Source organism: Hordeum vulgare, chromosome 5H, assembly GCF_904849725.1.
Source record: "Hordeum vulgare subsp. vulgare chromosome 5H, MorexV3_pseudomolecules_assembly, whole genome shotgun sequence".
Lineage (NCBI taxonomy): Eukaryota > Viridiplantae > Streptophyta > Magnoliopsida > Poales > Poaceae > Hordeum > Hordeum vulgare.
In genome coordinates this window covers 436,936,559-436,942,523 of record NC_058522.1, presented here as the reverse complement: position 1 = coordinate 436,942,523, position 5,965 = coordinate 436,936,559, and positions in this window count along the sequence as shown.

Here is a 5,965-nt window from a genome sequence, read left to right as displayed (position 1 = left end):
ATGGATGTCAAAATAGTGTTCCTTAACAGCATTCTTAAGGAAGAGTTGTATATGATGCAACCCGAAGGTTTTGTCGATCCAAAGAATGCTAGCAAAGTGTGCAACCTCCAGCGATCCATTTATGGACTGGTGCAAGCATCTCGGAGTTGGAATAAGCGCTTTGATGAGGTGATCAAAGCATTTGGGTTTATACAAGTGGTTGGAGAATCTTGTATTTACAAGAAAGTGAGTGGGAGCTCTGGGCGTTTCTAATATTATATGTGGATGACATATTGCTGATTGGAAACAACGTGGAGTTTTTGGAGATCATAAAGGATTACTTGAATAAAAATTTCTCTATGAAGGACCTAGGAGAAGTTGCTTACATTCTAGGCATTAAGATCTATAGGGATAGATCGAGACCCCTGGTAGGACTTTCACAAAGCACATACCTTGATAAAGTTTTGAAGAAGTTCAAAATGGATCACTCCAAGAAAGGGTTCTTGCCAGTATTACAAGGTATAAAATTGAGTAAGACTCAGTGCCCAGCAACTGCAGAAGATAGAGAACAAATGAGTTCCGTCCCCTACGCTTCAGCCGTAGGTTCTATCATGTATGCAATGTTGTGCACTAGACCAGACGTCAGCTTGGCCATAAGTATGGCAGGCGGGTTTCAGAGTAATCCAGGAGTGGATCACTGGACGGCGGTCAAGAATATTTTGAAGTACCTGAAAAGGACTAAGGAAATGTTTCTCGTTTATGGAGGTGACGAAGAGCTCGTTATAAAAGGGTACGTCGACGCATGTTTTGACACCGATCCGGATAACTCTAAGTCGCAAACAGGATACGTATTTATTCTTAATGGGGTGCGGTAAGCTGGTGCAGCTCCAAGCAAAGCGTCGTAGAAGATTCTACACGTGAAGCAGAGTACATGGCTACCTCGGAGGCAGCAAAGGAGGGTGTCTGGATGAAGCAGTTCATGACAGATCTTGGAGTTGTGCCGAGCGCACTAAATCCAATAACTCTGTTATGTGATAACACTGGTGCCATTGCCTTAGAAAAGGAACCAAGGTTTCACAAAAAGACCAGACACATCAAACGACGCTTCAACTTCATCTGCGACTACGTCGAGGGAGAGGACGTGAATATTTGCGAAGTGCACATGGATCTGAATGTAGCAGACCCGTTGACTAAACCTCTTCCACGGGAAAAACATGATCAACACCAGAACTGTATGGGTGTTCGATTTATTACAATGTAAATCGCATGACGATGTGAGGACTAGATTAATGACTCTAGTGCAAGTGGGAGACTGTTGGAAATATGCCCTAGAGGCAATGAACAATAGTTATTATTATATTTCTTGTTTAATGATAATCATTTATTATCCATGCTATAATTGTATTGAATGAAAACATAGATACATGTGTGGATACATAGACAAAACAATGTCCCTAGCAAGCCTCTAGATGGCTAGCCAGTTGATCAAGGATAGTCAAGGTTTTTTGACTATGTACAAAGTGTTGTTGCTTGATAACTGGATCACATCATTAGGAGAATCATGTGATGGACTAGACCCAAACTATGAACGTAGCATATTGATCGTGTTGTTTTATTGTTATTGTTTTCTGTGTGTCAAGTATTTGTTCCTATGACCATGAGATCATGTAACTCACTGGCACCGGAAGAATGCCTTGTGTGCATCAAACGTCACAACGTAACTGGATGACTATAAAGGTGTTCTACAGGTATCTCCGAAGGTGTCCGTTGAGTTAGTATGGTTCAAGACTGGGATTTGTCACTCTGTGTGACGGAGAGGTATCTTGGGGCCCACTCGGTAATACAACATCACAACAAGCCTTGCAAGCAATGTGACTAAGTGTAAGTCACGGGATCTTGTATTATAGAACGAGTAAAGAGACTTGCCGATAACGAGATTAAAATAGGTATGCGGATACCGACGATCGAATCTCGGGCAAGTAACATACCGAAGGACAAAGGGAATGACATACGGGATTATATGAATCCTTAACACTGAGGTTCAACCGATAAGATCATCGGAGAATATGTAGGATCCAATATGGGCATCCAGGTCCCGCTATTGGATACTGACCGAGGAGTGCCTCGGGGCATGTCTACATAGTTCTCGAACCCGTAGGCTCTGCACACTTAAGGTTCAATGATGTTTTAGTATAGTTGAGTTATATGTGTGGTTACCGAATATTGTTCGGAGTCCCGGATGAGATCACGGATGTCAAGAGGGTTTCCGGAATGTTCCGGAAACGAAGATTGATATATAGTATGGTTTCATTTGGTCACCGGAAAGTTTCGGGCAATTCCGGCAGTGTGCCGGGAGTGACGAATGGGTTCCAGGAGTTCACCGGCAGGGGCCCACCCACCCAGGAGTGAGCCCAAGTCATTAGGGTGGCACCACAAGTCCCTAGTGGGCTGGTGGAGTCAGCCCGAGGGGCCCATGGCGCCACATAAAGAAATACCAAAAGAAAATAAAAGGAAAAAGGGGAGGTCGGAAGGAAGGGTAGGACTCCTCCTTCCCCAAACCGAATTGGAGGAGGATTCCTCCTCCTCCTAGCGTCGGCGCACCCCTTGAGGTCTTGGCCCTCAAGGCAAGCCCCTCCCCCTCCTTCCTATATATAGTGGTATTTTAGGGCTGATTTGAGACAACTTTTGCCACGTGCAACTCAACCCTAGACCACATAGTTCTACCTCTAGATCGGATTTCTGCGGAGCTCGGGAGGAGCCCTGCAGGAGTAGATCATCACCACCACCGGAGCGCCGTCACGCTGCCGGAGAACTCATCTAATTCTCCGCCTGGCTTGCTGGATCAAGAACGCCGAGATCATCTTCGAGATGTACGTGTGCTGAACGCGGAGGTGTTGTCCATTCGTCACTAGATCGGAACAGCTCATGGGACGGATCGCGGGACGGTTCGTGGGACGGTTCGAGGGACGTGAAGACGTTACACTACATCAACCGTGTTTCTTAAACGCTTCCTGATGTGCGATCTACAAGGGTACGTAGATCCAAATCTCCTCTCGTAGATGGACATCACCATGATAGGTCTTCGTGTGCGTAGGAATTTTTTAGTTTCCCATGCAACGTTCCCCAACAGAGAAGAGTATGAAAACAACAAGGATTGCTCCCAACTCAAGATGATGTTCATCAATATTGAGCATCCACCACTACTTCAACTACTTGAAGTCTTCTACGACAAAACCCAAGGTTAGTTGATCCCTCTTAGTGGGGATGTCATATCAAGGGGGAGCTTTACTCTAAGACTTGAGTATAAGCATCTCCTAAGGATATGAACACATTAATGCTTATGTAAAATTGGTAACCCCACTTGTGCTTAATGATGAGTATGACCTATGATCAAGTAATCTTACTTGGCTCCTATGTCAATATACTCATATATAGGTGACTTTGTCATCGCCCAAGTGCTTGATAGACGCTAGGATGTTTGTGCATGTTCAACATGTTTTTCTCTATCATTCTTATTGTGTGAGCATGTTGGTCTCAATGTGTTTGATCATTCGAGGACTTCCAATTGTTTTTATTTGGCTCTTGATTTATCTTTTGCCAATTTGATGGACAAGAATGCCTAGGACCCTTCTCTAGTTATCTATGATATCTCATCTGAAGTTCTATTCATGCTTCATCACAAAACTTGAAAAAACACCTGTCGATCCCTCTGTGTGAAGGTGCACTTCGAGTTCCGTATCGTCAATGGATGACCTCCAAAACCTCTCTCCGAATGAACACGGTGAAATCAACTTCACAAACTCGGTTCCACCGAATTCAAGATTTGATCTAGATTTTCCATCTCGGTACCACCGAAATCACAAACTCAGTTCGATCGAGTTTTCGTGTCAGCTGACAGTGGAGGAACTTGGTGACACCGATTTCGTAATCTCGGTGACACCAACAGCGAATGGGCATATATTCCAGCGGACCGAATCTTTGATTTCACTTCGTCAAAGCGGTTTCGTCCCAAAACCCTAGGTTGCCTCTGGACCCCTGGTCATCGCCCTTGAGTCCTCGTGCGTCTCTGCCACTGGGAATCGCTACCGCCGCCTGATTCCTCACAGCCCTCACCGCAATAGCCGGACCACCGCCGAGTTAGGGTATGGTTCGAATCCCCTCTGCGTTCCTCCGTCTGATTCTTACAGAATGGGAAGATTTATCCACAAGCCACTGTGTGCATCTTCTCTATCCACCAGATGAATCTGTAGATTAGAGAACTAAGAAATGTTTAGGGTTAAGTGTTCGTAGACCCATCTCGGTGCCTCCGAGTTACAATACTCGATTCTACCGATTTTGGACCTAGGGTTCTTGAGAATGAACTCGGTGAGATCGAGTTGTCATTTTCGGTTCCACCGTTAAGATGACCAAGTTTCTGTTAAGGAGTTCATGTGTCTTGGTGTCTCCGAAACTTAAAACTCGGTTCCACCGATATGTATTCTGCAGAAAATTAAAACTGAGGATTTCTCTTCAAATTTTCAAAAACATCTGAATTTTGTGATGCTCATCCTTTCTGTCTTTCCTATATCGACTTCATAGGTTTTTCTGTTTGCTGCTGAGTTTGTGCTTGCCTATCAGATATGTATGGTTCAGAAGATAGTGAAAATGACTTCAGAGAGTAGAGTGTAGAGATGGACTGACGCGCTAGTCCAGAGAAGACAACCTCTGACCCAAGTTCTCCCAGATCTCATGGTTTTCCCATGGCATCCACCGGGCAAAGGAAGAAGCTGATTTCTGATGAAGAGGACTCAGACTTTACGCCAGAGGAAACTTCAGCTCCTTTGAAGGTTCCAAGGAAGACTATCAGGAAAGTAACTGCTACCCCTGCTGATCTGAGAGCACCTGAATATGCCACGAAGAGCACAACACTTTCCAGGGATATACCTGCCAAGAAGGGTGGCGTGAAGAGGCCCAAGAAGAGAACTTTTCGTCTTATTGGGAGAAAGACTTCAATGTATGAAGACCCAGAAGATGCTGAGGAAGAAGCTCCCGAGGGGATCCCAGTTCCTCCCAATAAGAAGAAGCTGATGGTTGATGCTATGAAATATGATCCTAAGCCTCATGCCAAAGCAAAGAAGGTTGTAGCTCCCAGAAGAACTACCAAGGACATACCTACAGTTGCAAAGAGCAATGGCCCTGCATCCAGTGCCCATGCTGCACAGGAGGAAGAAGATGTGGAAGTACTAATTCTCAGGAAGCTCAGACCGACCCTGCCTATTCACAATCTTGCATATCCAATAGCAGAAGATATGAAGAAGATGAAGGATGTCGGACTAAGAAAGTGGAGAGCTAATGATCCATATGTCATGAGAAGAAGAACTGATGTCGATCCAAGGTTTCACACCGAGGAACAACAAGATTTTTATGAGACTGTCTTGTTTGTCAAGAGTCCTACTGTAAGTGATATGGGGTATGTCGACTAGGCATTGATACGTCTCCAACGTATCTATAATTTTTTATGGTTCCATGCTATTATCTTGTCAACTTTGGATGTTTTGTTTGCATGATTATGCTATTTTATATCTTTTTTGGGACTAACCTATTAACTTAGTGCCAAGTGTTAGTTCCTGTTTTTCCGTGTTTTTGACCCTTTTCAGAGAAGATTATTAAATGAAGTCCTGTTTTTCCGTGTTTTTGACCCTTTTCAGAGAAGATTATTAAATGAAGTCCAAACGGAATAAAACCTTCGGAAAGATTTTTTCCGTAACAGAAGATACGCACGGAACTTGAGAACCAATGCAAAGGACTCCGGGGGAGGCCACAAGCCCCCTAGCCGCGACCTGGGGGCGCCTACCATGCTTGTGGGCCCTCGTGGCTCCTTTTCCCTACTTCTTCCTCCTATAAATTCCCTCAAAATCCAAAACTGCCAGAGGGAGCCACAAAAATACTTTTCCGCCGACGCAAGCTTCTGTCTCTGCAAGATCCCATCTGGGGACCGTTCTGGTGC